Genomic DNA, 20,933 nt, shown 5'->3' with positions numbered 1-20,933 from the left:
AAAAATCATGTTTATGCAATTATGAGAGTATTATGGTGTCAATATAGCTAAATCTAGTAATTGTAAAGGTAATAACTTGGAGGAAGATGTAAAGGAAGTACTGACTATCCGAAATTAAAGTATAGTATTTATACATTGCCTAATAATTTCGGATTTCGGATCGGATCAGATTAAAATATACCAATCCGAATCCGAAAGTTTAATAAACACAATCTAAAATCCGATCCAATCCAAAATCCGAAATTGAATGGATCGGTTCGGGTTTCAAATATCCAATCCGAATTAACAGCCCTACTTACACGAGATGAGTTGTTTATATGGCCGTTAGTTAAATTTGTGTGAAAAACTGACTGATCATACTAAATTTAAGGGGTTATATTTAGCCTTTTTTTAATTTGTGAGTAGACTGAGCTCATTCAGGATTTGACTCGTTCATTTCACGAGTCTCTTCGTTCACTAAAGGAAAGATTTTTAAGGGTGAAAGAGAGGGAGTTTTGTAGGTTATTTCCTCCGTTTCAATTTATATGAGCTAGTTTGATTTGATGTGGAGTTTAAAAAAAAAGACTTTTGAAATATATCTACCTATACAATTATATTAAAAGCACGAAGGCTCTTAGCGAAATGTCGTTCACCTTTTTTACCCCTTAAAATCATATTTCACATTGGATAAAATTGTAATTTGAATTAATTTCCTAAATTTTAGGACTTTAAAATCAACTAAAATTTTGGTCATTAAATCTTATATTATTAAACTAGGTAAGAAATAATAATTGGAAAAATCCTTAATTGCTACGAGTGAATAACAAAAGAATAAAACTAATTTCCTTAATTTTTATACGATTCTATAGCAAGGTAACAAAAGCATAAAATTGTGCCTTCATATATCGAATTTTTATACGCTTTATCCTGTAGCATAGTGAATTATTCTAAAAGATTAAAAGATTTAATTTTTTAAATTTGTAGTATTTGAGACGGTGTCATGATAAATGTATTTATGTTTTCGTTTTTATTCATTTTCGATATTAGAGTACAAACTAAAAATAATTTGAAAATTTCCATGTGGTACGATTTATCCTTCATTGAGCTAGCTAAATAGAATCAACAAAATATATTTTTAGAATGTTACACTTTCTTATAGTTCAAACACATCGTTTAATACTATTTATGTTATTTTTTAAAAACTATTAACTCAATGACATGAGAAACACATACAATTAAAAAATCATCATTTATCTATTTTTCTAATATTTAGGAGCTTGAAACTCTATAAAATTTGAATATTAAGTGGGCGTTTGGACATTAGAATTGTGAAATTTCGAAAAAATGAATTTTTTTTCCAAGTGAAAAATGGTATTTAAAAATTAGAGTTGTGTTTGGGCATGAATATAATTTGAAATTGTTTTTGAATTTTTGTGAGTGCTTTCAAATGAAAATATTAAAATACAACTTTTTGGAGTTTTTCAAATTCTGAAATTTAACTTCAAATGAAAATTTGAAATTTTCATGGCACTAATTCCTGAAAAAGTGAAAAAATGAATCTTTTTGCCAAATGGGTTCCAAGTCTTTCTTTATTTGGGCTTTATAAAAAGCCCTAATATTTAGAAGTAAAATTTGAATTATATAAGTATATCTCTTATTTGGATTTGGGCAAAATAACTAGTAAATTTTACCACCTATAGAATAGGTTAGTACCCTATTTATATTAAATAAATACCATTTTTAAATATTACATCCTATAAATACCTTTTATAGTTTATAGCAAAAAATCTAAATATAGTTTCATCCTACTATTAAGGCACCATATATGCTACAAAATATTTTTCTCTCATTTTTTATATTTTCTCTCACCTAATTAGCGTATATCTCCTCTGACCAGCTTTTCTCTCTCTTCTTCCATACACTTTACCCTCTTCTCCCACAAACCTACGTTTCATAAATCTTCTCCCACCCTAAATCTCTATTTCTCCGCCATTGTAACCTCTACTCTCTTCTCCCACATACCCACGTTACTCAAATTCTTTGTCCTCTCTGTATTTTCACAGCATAATCAATCTTTATTATTATTTGGCATATGAAAACAGATCTATAAAACAACAAATTTCAGCAAGAAAAACGGAAGAAATATAGAGATAGAGAAAGTAGAGGAGAAAGAGATCTAACCGTCCATCTCAACGATAGGGTTTTCAACCTTGATTTTGTCGAAAGCCATGTTTACAGATGAAAGAGATGAAACTGTATTCACATGTATTCAGCAACATTCATTTATATATTTTAGATGTATTAAAAAGTTGTGATTATTCTCTTGTATTCAGTTTTAATCAGTTGTAATTAACTATTTTATTCAGCAGTAGTTAGTTGTATTCAAGTGTTTTATACAACTGTATTCAGTTGTATTCAGTTGTAGTTAGTTATATTCAACTATTTTATTCAGCAGAAGTTAGTTGTATTTTGTTGCATTCAAGAGTTTTATTCAGATGTATTCAATTGTATTTTATTGTATTCAATAGAAAAAAGGAGAAGAGAATTGAGAAGTTCGATCAGATGTGTTGCTCTGGTTTTTCCTTCTTTTCACGTTTTTGAGTTGCTTTCTTTGAGCAAAATACAAATTAGTGTGTACTCGTTTTAGTTCTTTGAGTTAAATTAGGAGACTATCATGTGATTTGATTTTCTTCCGTTTTTAACAAGTTTAAGTTCCCAGAATTTGCGCAAAAAAGTTACTGTATTTCACTGAAATTTTGCTTGAATACAGTTAAATACAGCTAAAATTTCTCTTAAATACAGTTAAATACAGATAACACTTAGCTGGATTTCCCGTTTTTACGCCTATTTTTTTTCTTGTATTAATGAATACAACCGTTTAAATACATGAAATACATTGTATAAAAACATAAAAGATATCTATAGAACGTAATATAGTAAAATGTATCTATAAATGGCTAATTAGGACTAAAAAATGGTGCTTTGTGAAAAATTCTCAAATAACTATTAGCCTATCATTATGAATACGTTTCTTTCTAAACAATTAACCCTCTCACATACATAACATTACATATACTTATTTTCTTTATAAATATGACTATATGTTTGATGCCACAAGCTAACATAAATAAAACTTAAAAGTCTAAACAATTCAGCAATTTTATTACGTGTATTTCATGTGCGCATCATGCCAATCAATATAAAACGTATATTGTAATAAATTAGTGAAAAATAATAATTGATGTTAAAAAATGCAATATCTATTTAAATGATTAAAATGAATATTTACTATATATTGATTTTGAATATTCTGAAAGCATAAAACAACCCTTCAAGTTCTAGAATAAAACCTAACAAATAATAAAAGTATTTAATGTACCTAACAACCTAAAAAAATTATGGAGTAATTTATATAAAGTTAATTATTGCACAGAGTTGAACTTGGCCAATATTCTTTAAAAAAATAAATCATTCCTTCAACAAATAAATTAATATAAATCAGTTATATTAAAATTTTAAATTCATCTAATATTTAAAACTTTAAGTTTAACTAATTAAGTTTTACCATAATTTTAATGAAATGTGATTTAAGGATCTACATTTGCTCTAATATTTTTTGATATACGAGTATAATATATTTATCTATTAATATCGATATACATATCTACTATATTATAAAAGCACAAAATCTAATACGAAATACTGATGATCTTCTCCCCCTTCATAAATGCTTTTCATGTCGGATAAATCATAATTATAATTAATAATTAATTTGTGGCATTAACTAAAATTTTAAGATTTTGAGGACTCTTAGAGGGCAAAGCTTTTTCCTTCATTGAGTTAGTTAAATAAAATCAACAATCATCTCAGCTTCATAGTTTTATAATGTGTATTATGTATGATTTTTTAAAATCAATTTTGTATTCCCGAGTCAAGGTTCACGCGCAACACGCGTATCCTAAGACTAGTTTTCTTAAAAGTTTAAGGGGTAAAAGTATTATGGGACCATGACATTTGTCTGGTTATAAAAATTTCTCGTAAAAGTAAAATAAAAAGTTTGAAGTTGAATTTATTTCAATTGTAGAAATGTGTCATTCTTTTTGGAACAGAGTAAAAAAATGTACCATCTGAAATAGAGAAAGTAATTGAAACCATTTACCTTTAGCAATGGTTTTTTTAATTTTATTGTATCACAGATATAGTTTTTCCTAATATTATCTGACTTGGCACTTATTTGGAACATTATACAGCAAATTAGATTACTTAAATATTTGGGTCACCTTAACGTCTCTTAATACCTACGCAAGTAGGAGCGGATCCAATATATTAGTACCACGCGGAGTATAAATATATAAAAATTCACTAAAAGTTACAATAAACAATATGTATGAACCCTATAATTTGCCTAATCCATTTAAAACCACTTGGCCAAACGTTTTAAAAAAGTACTTACGCGATTGAAGACTATAAAACCAAGGTCAAGATCAACGCCGTCGACAGTGACGGACTTGGCGTGGCCGCCGAGATAATCCTCCTTTTCATAAACCACAACCTTAACACCAGCTTTTGTCAATTCATATGCAGAAACCAGTCCACTTATCCCTGCCCCAACCACTGCTACTTTCATGTTTAAAACTTAGGATTCAAAGTTACAACTGCATGCAATAACAATCAAGATTAGAAGAGGTAAAAGGACAGAAGTAATTAGTAGTCACTAGTCAGTAAACTCAGGGGCAGAGCTAACCCTTTAAATATAGGTTCGGCTGAATCCAGTAACTTTTATCCAAATCATATATTTGTCTTAAAAAATTATTGAATTATGCACAAATTATTAATTTAAAACTCAATAGCTTAAAAGAATTAGAATACTGAACCCATAAGTTTCAAATTTGGCTCCGCCTTTGAGTAAATTTTATCTTTAATGTATACATTGCATATCACTAATTAGATGAGCATAGCTATGGAGTTGTTGGTGTTTAAGGTGTTATAATAGCGGTAAACTTACCTCAAGGATATTGCTGTGAGTTTTAAGAGTTGAGGACATTCTAAAAATGCGGTAAGAGTAGAAGAAACTCCTTTAATATCTTTGCGCCAAATGCATTGCGTTGCCCAGAAGATTTGCTACTTCGTTTTGCTCTCTGAAGATGAACGGAATATCAGGATCACCTAATCAGTTTACTATTTATAACCTGCACAAGATACTTCCGTTTGGATATGTTGGGTCAAGATAAGAAAGGATAAAGGATGGTCTACGAGATATGGTGTGATAGTGTCCGTTTTAGACTAAGGCCCTACGTTATTCCCCAAAGGCCCCACACTATTAAGAGTATTCAACTCCTTATAAGATGAAAATAGCATGGGCTAGCCACTTTTCGGACATGTAATCGAAAAATAGCCAGCATTTGCAAAGTTATCGAAAAATAATTATTATTTTATCTCAAACATGGAAAGTTTCAGCATAATATGCTGGGTTATGGAGCTCCTGCATACAAACTTCCAGCATATTATGTTAGAACTCTAACGCATTGAGCAGGAATCTCATATATAAAAAATTCGAATTTCAGCAAACTATGCTGGAATTTTTTCGGATTTTTAAGGTTCTTTTTGTTTAGATTTTATCTCTACATGAAAAAGTGGCTAAATTTCAATTAGTTTTGAAACTGTGGCTATTGTTTAGTTACCAGTTGTATAACATGCTATTTTTTTTCCTATTATAAGTATCTTATTTTCTTTTCTACTTTCTACGTGAGACTTTGTTTGCACACACTCAATAATTTCTCCTTTGAAATAAGTTCCACATGAATCATCACCATTAATGGGCTAACTTGGAGACAACCCACATGATCCGAGTTTTTATGGTTACCGAAGCTTAGCGGAAAGGCTGTGTATGCGTCTTTGAAGTTACGGGTAAAAGTAGTAAACCAGTCTATAGACGGGCAAAAGCATTAAGCTGGTCCTGGGCCATCACTCCGCCATCTCCATACTCATTCTGCCAAACCATTGTCTCTGATATGAGTTGTTGGTCTAAAACGGCCTAAAAATATTCTTAATGTGGTGTGATATTGTTCACTTTGGACTAAACTCACACGATTTTTTTCAAAAAACCTCACACATTACGAGTATTCAATTTCTTATAAGTAATTTATTTTTTCCTTTCTATTTTCCATTTGGAACTTTGTTCCCACACACAATAAGATAGGATATTGTGTTATTATGCTTCTCTTTTTTAACTTAATTAATTAACTTGAAAAGGATTTTCGACTAAGACTACTACACATTAAGTACGAACTAATTTCATGCAAGGTCCTGTCACATATTTAAGCCTTTATGTAGTTTAATTAATGAAAGAAATATTTAGTTACTTACCTTATTAGAATTGGAGCAATAGAAAGAAGGGGTATTTATCCAGAATTTAGTTTTTGTTTTTCCTTTTTCTTGTTCAATACGTTTTTTCTATTTACCCTTCAAGAATACTCGCTAGACACAATGTAGGTCCTCTTCTAGGATTTTCTAGTAATTAAGAAGTCCAAGTAACGACATTATTTTACCTCTTCCAGATCTATAAAAGGAATGTCCACCTAAATTAATTAAAGGAAAGACACAAATATGCAATTTTTACGACAAACCTAACCAAATCTTTAGAATTTTATATTAAAAAAACACAAACCAAAAGTGGCCATCCCTCTCAAATTACTTAGGGAAAATTCTAGAGTTGACAAATCTCCAAGACCAATAAGAACTTTTTTGTACAGTTAATGCAAATCAAGAAGAAATTGAAGAGTACCTAAAAAAATTGAAGTCTCAACCAAAATTCTAAAATTCTTATTCTTTATATTTAATGCTATACATTAGACAATAGTCCATTATCCATATGTCAATAATAAAAATTCAATATCGTACCCATTAGACTTTATCTCCTGTAATATAATTATTAAGTTACTGTCAGAATATTTTTTAAAATGGTTCTAGATAAATTGTTTATATTTATTAAATAAATTTCTTAATAAAAATATAGATTTGGTCAAAACTATTGAATTTTTCCAAACATATAACTAGAACTCTATCTCCACTCATGTATATTAATCGGGATGCACAATACAATTTATTGAAGAAAAAGAAGAAAAAAAAGCCGACTATTTTTTAGTAGCTTCCCTTTTAGGGTTTATTTGGTAACTAGAACTGCAAAATTTATTAGCTTCACCCAATAATTAAATGAGCACTCAAAATTTTTAATCTCTCCTTTCCTTTTGTCAAAAAGTAAATTCCTTTGAATAATTTTTATAGCCTATTTAGTCAAGCTTCTTCAAAGTCAAAATTATTTTTATTTAAAATAAAAAAAGTTCGTTTTTTTCAAAGTAGAAACGGAATTTTGAGAAGCAGAAAAAAGTAGCTTCTTCCCAGAATCACTTTTGAGAAAAATACACTTAGAAGCACTTTTTAAGAGATTGGCCAAATACTAATTGCTACTAAAGCTTTTCAAATTAATTTAGTCAAATACCAACTGTTTTTCACCAAAAGTACTTTTTTCGAAAAGCACTTTTCAATATAAGTTGATTTTAAAAGCTTAGTCAAACATGTTAATTGGTAAATGAAAAGAGGAGTTCATAGAGAGAATCACAAAAGTATGAATGGATTGTTAAGTGTGTGAAAGTCCTACATGGAAAGCAAAAAAAGAAAAATAAGCTACTTATAAGGTATTGAACACTCTTATAGTCTGTTTGGCCAAGTTTTTTTTTTGGTCAAAAGTATTTTTTTTTTTTGCCAAAAGCATTTTTGGCCAAAAATTGAGGTGTTTGGGCAAGCTTTTGGAAGGAAAAAAAGTACTTTTGAGAGAAGCAGAAGTAGTTTTGGAGAAGCAGAAAAAGTAGTTTCTCTCCAAAAGCACTTTTCTGAGAAGTACTTTTGAGAAAAATACACTTAGAAGCAGTTTTTAAAAGCTTGGCTAACTACCAATTACTGCTCAAAAGTACTTTTCAAATTAATTAGCCAAACACAAGCTGCTTCTCACCAAAAATATTTTTTTTTAAAAGTACTTTTGAGAAAAACACTTCTCAAAATAAGCTGATTTTAGAAGCTTGGCCAAACGGGCTATTAATAGTGTGAGACCGAAATCGACGGACTTTTTTCAAAGCGAACAATATCACACTATATTAAAAGTATCTTTGTGCCAGTTTAGCCCAACACCAATGACATGTCTGGCTTGATTACGTTTTCCTTGTTGTGTTGAGTAATAAATTTATTTTTCCAAAAGGAAGTTTCGGTATTCCAACTCCAATCACCATACTATATTATAAATGAGAAGCCCCGAAGTAAAAGTTAAGAGGCCAATATACCATAAAAAATTTAAACAACCATCTTGCCAGTCATTTAAACACTACTTTTTGTATCAAAATTTAAATTATATATTAATATGAAATTAGGTTTAAAAAAAATGTGAACTCTAGGGTAAATGAAAAGCCTATTTTATCAAAATTGAGCAAAGTTTATTGATTTTACTCACTGGGTGTGTTTGGTATAAAGAAAAATATTTTTCGGAAAATGTTTTTTAATTTTTCTATGTTTGGTTGGCTTAAGTGTTTTGAAAAACATTTTCCTTATGAACTCATTTTCCTCTAATTGGAGGAAAATATTTTCCCCATCAAAAGAAGGGAAAACATTTTCCTAAACTACTTCTAAACCTTCCCACCCTCACCAACCCACCCCACACTCACCTACCCAACCCCACCCCTTCTCTCCAAAATGCTTTTTTTTTTTTTCAAATTTTAGTTTTTTTTCTATCACCAACTACCCGGCTACCCCCCCTCCCCCGCCCGAAAAAAATAATTTAAGTTTTTTTTTTGTAATTTTTTTTTGTTTTTCTGCACCATCCACTCCCCCCTCCCCGCACAAAAAAAGTTTTTTTTATTACTTTTACTTTTTTTTTTGTAATTTTTAAATTTCTAGTTTTTTTTTTGTTTGCATCACCCACCTCCCCACTGCCCACAAACAAAAATTTTTATTTTTCCACTTTTTTTTGTAATTTCAAATTTCTGTTTTTTCATTTTTCTATACACCCGCCCTCCTCCTCCTTCGCCCTCTCTGCCTCCCCCCCCCCAAACCCCGAAAATATTTTTTAAATATATTTTCAGTTTTAGCTTTTTCACCTTTCGATTTATAGGTTATGGCTTCATGTTTATTGTATCTAAATTATTTATGAATATTCTTGAGAAGTTATTTTCCTTAATTTGCGTATCAAACACCAAAAAATTAATAAGATTACTACTTGTTTTTCAAGAAAATATTTTCTTGGAAAACATTTTCCGTTATACCAAACACACCCACTATATAAGTATTCTTTCTAATCTTTCTTGGGTATGGTTGCCCAAGTCAACTAGACAACCCATATTTTTAATGTAATTCTTGTAGGAATGATATTTGTTTAACCAAAAATAGTTTTTGTGGTAAAGCAAATAATATACTTCATACGGTCCATTTTAAGTGATTGTTTGGTATTTTTTTGTGGTCCATAATATTTAATTTTTTCAGATATCAAGAAGGAACTAACTTCTTCTTTCCAAAGTTGTCATTGGGGTAAAGAGCCTAGGAGCAGTTTGTTATAAATTCAATGAGCAAATTAAGGTTAATATGATCAATTTTATTGTTAATTAATGCTAAAAGGTGAATTCCTTAATATGTGTGAAAAGAGCCAAAAAAATCACTTAAAGTGGACCAGAGTAATAATTTGGGTTTCTAATAACTTATTTTACTTCACTTTTCCTAATATAGCCAAACTTGAAAATAAAGAAAATAAAATTTTGAGAGAATAAGGAAAAAAAATCTTATTGATGATCGCAACTTATTTTCAGAACAAGATCTTCAAATAGCAGAAAGTAAAAATGTAAGCAATGATAATATTATTTCATGAATTATGTGATGATCGTACAAAATATGGTAAGGGGGTTTATATAAGGGTACAATATGTAACTGCTTTGCCCCTCTCAATTATTACCCGTTACTAACATTAACTACATTAATTGCACGTTACTTGAGTTATTCGTAATGGTTATGATAATAATAGCTAATCGCGCATAATCAGGGATTGTACGAATTTCTTTTCCATATTCGTAGCTATTAATGAATCTTCCACTTTTATAGTCTTCAATCATGCATCTCGTGTCTATCTCTTCTTTTCAGTTGCCCGATGTGATATCTTTGTAAATAATTCTGCGGGCCCACGCCTCATCATTCTTTTTTATTGCTCTAATTCTAATGCCACCTGCCAGCTTATCATTAATTCACGTGTAAAAGTCTATTTTTTCAGCCAATACAATTATTTTTTGCATAGCTTTTGGAGTTTTCTTTTCTTTTCTTTTCTTTTCTTTTCTTTTTGTTATATATAGTTTACCAAGCTACAACCAAACAACCTTGGTTTTGATCTTGAGAATGGAGATAATGAATACAAGTAATTTAATTTGCATGTTTAGTTTTATATATGCTTGGGATCAAAGAATAAATGCATGGCAAATAAAAATTTTTATTTTTCTCATGTGACTTTTAGGAGGATGATATGATAGCTACTTTTACCATTCACCTTGTTGGGGTTTTATGTATTTAAGTATATTAAATACTTAAAAGAGGGTGAATGGGAAATGGAGGGAAATAAAAATTTTAAGTGAAATTTTAAGTTTTCCCCCTGGCAAAGGGACATTGTCCCATATTAGAAGGGAAAGAGATTTTTATGGGTATATAAGCAATTGCTCTTCTTCTAGCTCTTAAAGAGTTGAGAAGCAGGCAAGCCTCGCGTCGTCGTCGTCGTCGCTCGCTCGGCTCAGCTTCGGCTTTGGATTCGGATTTGTTTTGGTAACAGAAAATTAACTACCCTCTTCAATTCTCCCTCTTTATTGTTGAGTAAATAGCCATTTATGTTATGACATTTATGTTGTGGCCGTTTTGTATAAATAGCCATTCTGATGAGTTGCACCTCTTTAGATTTCAGCCCAACTTTTGCTATAAACAGAAAACTTCTGCTCAGAATTTCCATACGATTTTCTGAGTTTCTCCTCCTTCTTCTGCATACTTTTAACATCAAACAAAGCAACAGTAAGTGTGATTTGCTACCGAACCTGTGTTCGCTGAAACAGTAGGGTTTGAAGTACCACTACACCAATGTGTAATTCGTTCTATCCTGGGAGGAAATAATCCATAACTTTGGGTACTAGGAGGGGATTAAATTCCTTAAGGAAACACTGTGAATTCAGTGGGCTCGAATTGGTTTTTGTTATTTCATTTACATTTCTGTTTATGTTATTTTATTTTATCCAGAATTATTTTACAAATACAGATTACTAACAAGCTTAATAAATTTAAATATATTTTCTGTATTGTACTCAATGTTTCTGGAAACTAAACCTTTGTGGTTTTGTGTCACGACCCTAACCCCGAACCCGGTCGTGATGGCGCCTCTCGTGAAGACAAGGCCAACTAATTAGACCCAATTCACTTTTTAAAACAGTTAAACAATATAAGAGCAGTCTAAACATGAATTAATGATAATAAGCAGCAGATATACAACCCAACACAGCCTTAACCGGGGTGTCACAAGTCACGAGCATCTACTAGGGTATAAATACAACTAAAAGCCTGGAGTGTATAAATACAGACTAATGAAATGAAGAGAGAGAAAAGCAGTGATGCGAACGCCGGCAGCTACCTTACTAAACTTTGATGACTTTACCTCCAATCAACCAAAACATACATGAATCTGCATACAATGTGCATACCGAAAAACACAGAGTAATCTATAATACGGCAGTTTAAACAAGTACTATGAAAGCAATAAACCAATGGAAACAAAATATGGTAATGCTACAACAAATAAGCAGTTAAATGACAGACATATAAAGAAAAAAAATCAACACATAGAATTGTACCCTATAGTACCCGCTGCGACGTGCAGCCCGATCCATTTATTTATCGTCAACGGCGCTCACTGGGGTGTGCAGACTACGGGAGGGGCCCTTACAGCCCAAGCGCAATATCAAACCATCTCGTGGCATCAAATCTAGGCACTCGGCCTCATATCAATATCAGTATAACACTGTTGCGGCGCGTAGCCCAATCCCATGGTATCCTCACATCTGGCCCTTGGCCGTACTCAGTTCAGAAATCATGTAAGCCCCTCGGGCAATAGTAAAACAATATTTCTCATCCCAAAACATCATTTAATATATCATTTTAGTTTCAAAACCGAGTAAAAGTGGTTGAGTTGTAAAACAGTGAAAAACGATACAACTAAGTTCAAGTAGTAATTCAAAACAGTGAGGAAATAGTGATAAAAACTCCCCGAAGGATTCAATTAGTTGGCACGAAGCCCAAATATGACAATCAGTCCAAACCATGATGATAACAAATAAGCTTCGATCAATTACGTGGTAAAACATCACTCGGGATGGACCAAGTCACAATCCCCAATAGTAAACGACCCCGCGCTCATCATCAAGCGCGTGTCTCACCTTGATATAGCACTACGATGTGCAAATCCGGGGTTTCAAACCCTCAGGACATCATTTACATTCATTACTCACCTCGAACTGGCTAAAACTCTAGCCCGCGATGCCTTTGCCCAAATTGGCCTCCACGCGCGTCGAATCTATTTAAAATCAGAACGAATACGTCACAATATGCTAAGGGAACAAGGCCCAAGCAAAAACAATCGAAAAGCACCTAAAATCTCGAAACTAGCAAAACCCAAGCCCCGAGCCCACTTCTCAAAACTCAGAAATTTTTACATCAACGGGTTCCTTATCTCCCCACGAGTTCAACCATACCAATTTTACCAAAATCTGACATCAACTCGACCCTCAAATCCTCAAATTAAACCAAGAGGGTTTTCAAGATTTTTACAAACTAAAATCACCAATTAAATGTTAAAACAACGATGGATACGAGTAATCTAACCAAAATTGATTTAAGAACACTTACCCTAATGTTTTCCTTGAAAATCTCTCGAAATATCGCCTTACCCAAGCTCCCCCAACTCTATTTTTGTTAAAATGGCCAAAAACCCCGTTTTATAACATTTTTCCGATTCGGGCGCCACAGGTGGTGCCGGGCACTGCCTGTGGCGCTGGTTCCAGTAGCCAAAATAAATCCCGGCGCCATGGATGGCGCCCCGCGCTACCCTGGGCATTGGCGATGGGAAATTATTTTTCCCCGACACGAAAATGGGCATAACTCTCTCATACGATGTCCGAATTGGACGATTAATTTTGCTATGGCTCCGAAATTTCGATATGGATCTAATGCTTGAATAAAAACCGAATTTGAAACTCATTTGCATAATATGATACCACTTATTCTTGAAGAACGACATCAAAATATTCTTGAAATGCCCAAGTTAAACTTCAATAACCATCCAAACTCCACCCGAGGCCCTCGGGACCTCAACAAAATATATCAACAAATCCTAAAATATCATGCAGACTTACTCGGAGTTTCAAATCATGCCAAGCAATGTCGAAACTACAATTCACACCTCAATTCGAACTTATGAGTTTCAAACTTTTCCTTTTACAAAGCGCGTGCCGAAACGTATAAAATGAATCCGGAATAACTTCAAATTTTGCACACAAGTCATTAATGACATAATAGAGATATTGCAACTTCCGGAATTTCATTCCGACCTCTATATCAAAATCTCACCTATCAATCGGAAAACGCTGAAATCTCCATTTCGCCAATTCAAGTTTAAACCTTCCACGGACCTCTAAAATGCATTACGATCACGCTCCTAAATCCCAAATCACCTAACAGAGCTAACCAAACCATAAAAATTCAAATCCGAGATCAAATACAAACAAGTCAAATCTTGGTCAAACCTTTCAAATTTCAAGCTTCAACTGAGAACTGTTCATCCAAATTCATTTTGATTAACGTGAAACCCAACACCAACGATTTACATAAGTCATAATACACCACATGGGGCAAGTCATGCCTGAGAACTGGTGATCAAAGTGTAAAAGCTCAAAATGACCGGTCGGGTCGTTACATCCTCCCCCACTTAAACACACGTTCGTCCTCGAACGTACCCAGAGCTGTTCTAAAAGCCCACCAATCGTTGAATAACCTTACCATGCATATAGCTGGGGGTGATCCCACGTCATCCTATCTCATATAGGTCTGATAACACTATTTAACTAAAATTACACAATCCAATCTTGCCTATAAACCATAGAACCACATTTTCACTTCTGAAACCATCAATACGATCAAAACCTCACACCTATACTTTGAATAGACCCGAACTAGCTGTAGTAACCCATGCCTGCAACCTCGAGAGCAATCCCATGATATACCATATAACTCTAACGCTCGCAACAATAACTTCTATTCACAGCAGCTGCCCATAATAACCAAATACCGATAGAAAACCTCTTATTAGCTAAAGTCTCATTCCAACACTTTCATATATTGCCAACGATAAATGAAACACGCAATAAACCATAACCATTCCTCATATCAACCATTTATGAAGCCATTTCTCCTCTGGTAATTACCATAGCAAATTATTTTTTGAACCGAACCTCGATGTTTACCCATCAAATATGCTGAAATCGAGTCCGTTTATTTTCATTATTGATCCCAACGATCTCCTCTGACCCAACACACTACCCTGGTGACATGTCACACCAATAGAGGCCTAAGCTACATCTAGCATAATACGTGAACCAATAAGCAACGGTCCGACCATACTCAAATCATGAAAATGACTCAAATGAAAGAGTTGTACCTCAAGCTCACCAGTACCACCGGAACACAAGGCTGAGAACCCGTCTCGCATAGTAGGAACATAACCGACACACCATTCACCGAGCAACACCCAATTTCTCTTCCCGCTTGATTTCCACTATGAAACCCCAATCGAACTGCACCATAGGTGCCTATAACTGACAAATAACAACATCTCTCCCAGCAATACAATTCGGAGCCAACCAAGCCAACTCAAGTTAGAACACGCACCCACATTGGCTTGCCAATAAACTCCTTATCAAGGAAATTCTGAGGCTATTCCTTCAACTCCTCTAACTCTGACGGTGCCATACGATACGGTGTTCGACATCAAATCAGTACCGAAATCAATAACCTTGCCCGACGGCATGCCCGGCCATAAGAAACACATCCAAAAAGTCCCTCACCACCGGAACCGAATAAATGGTAGAAGCATCTGCACTGACATTTATCATGGAAGCCCACATAAGAAAGACAATTCTTCTCAGCCGTCCGTTGGGTCCTCGAAATATAAAACCACTCCACTAGGACATACTCTGTCGAACCTTGCCACTCAATCCGTGGCATATCCAGCATAGCCAACAGCGCCGCCTTAGAGCAATAGTCCAAAATGACACAACGCGGAGACAACCAGTCTGAACCCAATATTATATCCAAAATCTAACATACCTAGCAACGAAAGATCCGCTCGAGTCTCCAAACCGCGATAGTCACTAAATAGTGTTGATACACACGACTCACAATTACAACATAGCCTAAGAATTTTATGACCTTCCTTTCGGAACCGAACCGCAACCTTACACACGCAATTCCTAATCATTTACAACATACCGCATAACCCATACCATCCTAGGATAACCATGAGAACTTCATATCCCTTCCAAACCACAAGCAACTATGCATTCCACTAGCTAAAAACTTCTCATTGATCCCCTCTAGAAGAGAACCACTATACATTACTTGCTCCTCATGCCAATAGGAAAAATATACCTCTCTAACTGTGGTGGAAACCATCTAGAACTCCTCGAATTCCATTTGCACAACACTAACTCATCAGGACTGAATCCTTCTAACTCAATCAAGCTACGCATGCCAAAAAACCCCAAAAGAATTGCCACGATACACCTGTAGAGACTCATTACCCCGCAAGCATTCAAAGAGCTAATCATACCCTTACCATACCGATCCGACCCACTACCAAGCTATACTATCTGCCGAGTTTCCTTCTAATTTACCTCCAACTTGATACTCCTTCTTGCTATAACATCACAATTCCTCAACCCAGACTTACCACACGGGACCTAAGCATAAAACCATACTGTCTAAGGCTTATAAGCCGCTGAATACTCTTTTAAATATTCCCAAAAGCACCACATTCAAAATACTTTACTCTGAGGAAACTCCCTGGGAATCTAAATTCGTTACCTTTACCTTCCTAATACTGATACATGGAATACCATAATTAATATAGAAAATACCACAAGTCTTGACATCTTCCCATGAAAACTTAGTTTCTAACCACATATACAACTTGAAGATACCCAATTGTTACATGTAAAGTCTTGAACCCATTAGAACCATTTAGTCATCCACTCTACTCGAACTGCAATTAGCATGATCAAATGAACTAAACAACCCGTGCCTCGTTGGCACTCCGACACTGAAGAATGTAACCTCATTCTAGTACAACCAAGCAACTTCCCGCTCTATGCACCGCGCATCCTTTACCAATAACAATTCAAGACATTCCGTGATTCTCACACACCCATGAAGCGTACTATAACCTTTGTTAGGAATTTTGTTCTTATACCTAAGCCATCCTCGGTCTTAATTTCCACAAGCCATAACTGATTCACTAGCACACCTCAAACTGGAACCAACATAGCACTTAACTGTGCAATTGCCTAATCAATAGAAGACTCCCCCACTTGGCTCGAAGCCATAGATCAACACACACTCAATAACTCATAATGCTTATACTCTATTGATGCCATAATACCATAGTGAGGTTAGACTCAACTCCTTTATAAGCTTGTGAAAACACAGATTATCTAGAATTTTAACTCTTCTGCAAATCTCACATTTGCTCTCGCAACAGTTACACCCACTCTCTAAGCGACCCAATTTAAATTGCAACACATATATTTCACTCGCAAATGAGATCTTTTAACAGACACATAAAGATCGCACCACCTCAGAACACTTCGCAGGAAATAACCCACATGCTTTGCCTCCAACTAACATTCTTGTATACCTTCCACCGCCATAAACTGTACGCAGTCACTTAGACCTCCTAAGTCTGAATTCATACTGCAAAATGAAATTTACTTCACTCTCAACTGGGAAACACGAAAATATCCTTCACACTGCCATAACTCGGGGCTATACCTCAAATCACGATGGAATTCAAGCACCTAATAGTTCTTTTATCCTCCCGCAGACCTTTCTCGTCGCTTCCAAATCATATGGATACATCTTGCAGTGCCAACATACTCATCACATAGTTATCAGCCATCACTTCCACTAATAGGGACAATATCGCACATATAAGTTCAAAAACACTTGCTCACACAATCAACACATCGGTGCTCAAGCTATCGGCAAAATCCGGCCTCAAGCCCTCCAGACTAGCCCAATATCAACTCACAGAGATCACATCTCGCCCCTTGATCGGGGAATCCCAAGCCATCGATACTCATCTGATACTGAGCGCTCATGCGCGCATACGAACGCGTGGTAGGAATTCAAAGAGTTACATTTCAAGCTGAATCAAAAGACGCACGATAAGAATTCAAGAGTGTGAAGTTTTCCTAAAGGTTCTGCAGCCTCTCGAAGATAAATATAGACGTCTCCGTACCGAACCGTGAGACTCTACTAAACCTGCTCATGACTCGTGAGACCTATGTAACCTAGGCTCTGATACCAACTTGTCACGACCCTAACCCCGAACCCGGTTGTGATGACGCCTCTCGTGAAGACAAGGCCAGCTAATTAGACCCAATTCACTTTTTAAAACAGTTAAACAATATAAGAGCAATCTAAACATGACGTAATGATAATAAGCAGCAGATATACAACCCAACATAGCCTTAACCGGAGTGTCACAAGTCACGAGTATCTACTAGGGTATAAATACAACTAAAAGCCTGGAGTGTACAAATACAGACTAATGAAATGAAGAGAGAGAAAAGTAGTGATGCGAACGCCGACAGCTACCTTACTAAACTCTGATGACTCTGCCTCTGATTAGCCAAAACATACCTGAATCTGCACACAAGGTGCAGGGAGTAATGTGAGTACTCTGACTCAGTGAGTAATAAGCATAAATAATGACTACGAAAAAGAAATCATGAAAAAACATAGAGTAATCTATAATATGGCAGTTTAAACAAGTACTATGAAAGTAATAAACCAATAGAAACAAAATATGGTAATGCTACAACAAATAAGCAGTTAAATGACAGACACATAAAGAAGAAAAAATCAACACATAGAACGGTACCCTATAGTACCCGCTACGACGTGCAGCCCGATCTATTTATTTATCATTGACGGCGCTCACTGGGGTGTGCAAACTCCGGGAGGGGCCCCTTATGGCTCAAGCGCAATATCAAACCATCTCGTGGCATCAAATCTAGGCACTCGGCCTCATATCAATATCAGTATAACATTGCTGCGGCGCGCAGCCCGATCCTATGGTATCCTCACATCTGGCCCTTGGTCGTACTCAGTCCGGAAATCATGTAAGCCCCTCGGGCAATAGTAAAACAATATTTCTCAGCCCAAAACATCATTTAATATATCATTTGAGTTTCAAAACCGAGTAAAAGTGCTGAGTTGTAAAATAGTGAAAAACGATACAACTGAGTTCAAGTAGTAATTCAAAACAGCGAGGAAATAGTGATAAAAACTCCCCGAAAGGTTCAATTAGTTGGCACGAAGCCCAAATATGATAATCAGTCCAAACCATGATGATAACAAATAAGCTTCGATCAATTACGTGGTAAAACATCACTCGGGACGGACCAAGTCACAATCCCCAATAGTAAACAACCCCGCGTTCATCATCAAGCGCGTGTCTCACCTTGATATAGCACTACAATGCCCAAATCTAGGGTTTCAAACCTTCAGGACATCATTTACATTCATTACTCAACTCGAACTGGCTAAAACTCTAGCCCGCGATGCCTTTGCCCCTCAAATTGGCCTCCACGCGCATCGAATCTATTTAAAATCAAAACGAATACGTCACAATATGCTAAGGGAACAAGGCCCAAGCAAAAACAATCGGAAAACACCTAAAATCTCGAAACTAGCAAAACCCGAGCCCTGGGCCCACTTCTCAAAACTCAATTTTTTTTACATGAACGGGTTCCTTATCTCTCCACGAGTTCAATCATACCAATTTTACCAAAATCCGACATCAACTTGACCCTCAAATACTCAAATTAAACCAAGAGGGTTTTCAAGATTTTTACCAACTAAAATCACCAATTAAATGTTAAAACAACGATGGATTCGAGTAATCTAACCAAAATTGAGTTAAGAACACTTACCCTGATGTTTTCCTTGAAAATCTCTCGAAATATCGCCTTACCCGAGCTCCCCCAACTCTATTTTTGTTAAAAATTGCCAAAAACCCCATTTTATAACATTTTTCCGATTCGGGCGCCACAGGTGGCGCCGGGCGCTGCCTGTGGCGCTAGTTCCAGTAGCCAAAATAAATCCCGGCGCCATGGATGGCGCCCCGCGCTACCCTGGGCGCTGGCGATGGGAAATTATTTTTCCCCGACACGAAAATGGGCATAACTCTCTCATACTATGTCCGAATTGGACGATTTTTTTTGCTATGGCTCCGAAATTTCGATACGGATCTAATGATTCAATAAAAACTGAATTTTGATCTCATTTTCATAATATTATACCACTTATTCTTGAAGAACGACATCAAAACATTCTTGAAATGCCCAAGTTAAACTCCAATAACCATCCAAACTCCACCCGAGGCCCTCGGGACCTCAACCAAATATATCAACAAGTCCTAAAATATCATGTGGACTTACTCGGAGTTTCAAATCATGCCAAGCAACATCGAAACTACAATTCACACCTCAATTCGGACTTATGAGTTTTAAACTTTTCCTTTTACAAAGCGCGTGCCGAAACGTATAAAATGAATCCGGAATGACTTCAAATTTTGCACACAAGTTATTAATGACATAATGGAGCTACTGCAACTTCCGGAATTTCATTCCAACCTTTATATCAAAATCTCACCTATCAATCGGAAAACGCCGAAATCTCCATTTCGCCAATTCAAGCCTAAACCTTCCACAGACCTCCAAAATGCATTTCGATCACGCTCCTAAGTCCAAAATCACCTAACGGAGCTAACCAAACCATAAAACTTTAAATCCGATATCAAATACAAACAAGTCAAATCTTGGTCAAACCTTTCAAATTTCAAGCTTCAACTGAGAACTGTTCATCCAAATTCATTTTGATTAACCTGAAACCCAACACCAACAATTTATGTAAGTCATAATACACCACAAGGGGTAAGTCATGCCCGAGAAATGGCGATCAAAGTGCAAAAGCTCAAAACAGCCGGTCGGATCGTTACATTTTGTACTCTATTGGAGATTAAAATCTACGTGATTTTAACGTTTGTGTCATTCTTTTACAAAAATGACTAATTATAATGTGAACCAAGTTGTTCCGATGGTGACTGCCCATGCCTCAACGATCTGAACAATACCGACAGCATTGACACCGGCGGAGAAACCCGAAAACTTTTTCGGGATTGATTTCAAGCGTTGGCAGCAAAATATGTTCTTCTACTTGACTACTCTAAGTCTCCAGAAGTTCATCAAAGAAGATGTTCATATGCTGTCCGATGAAACTCCAGAAACTGAACACTTTCTCGTGATTGAGGCATGGAAGCATTCAGTTTTTTTGTGCAAGAATTATATTCTAAGCGGACTGGAGGATGCTTTGTATAACATCTACAGTGGCGTGGAAACGTCAAAAGAACTGTGGACTGCGCTTGAAAAGAAATACAAAACGAAGATGCCGGGTTGAAGAAGTTTGTTTCTGAAAAGTTTTTGGATTATAAAATGGTAAATAACAAGTCTGTTATTACCCAAGTCCAGGAGTTGCAAGTGATTATTCACGATCTCCTTGCTGAA

The sequence above is a fragment of the Nicotiana sylvestris genome, chromosome 1 (assembly GCF_000393655.2).
Source record: "Nicotiana sylvestris chromosome 1, ASM39365v2, whole genome shotgun sequence".
Lineage (NCBI taxonomy): Eukaryota > Viridiplantae > Streptophyta > Magnoliopsida > Solanales > Solanaceae > Nicotiana > Nicotiana sylvestris.
This window is presented reverse-complemented; position numbering follows the sequence as displayed.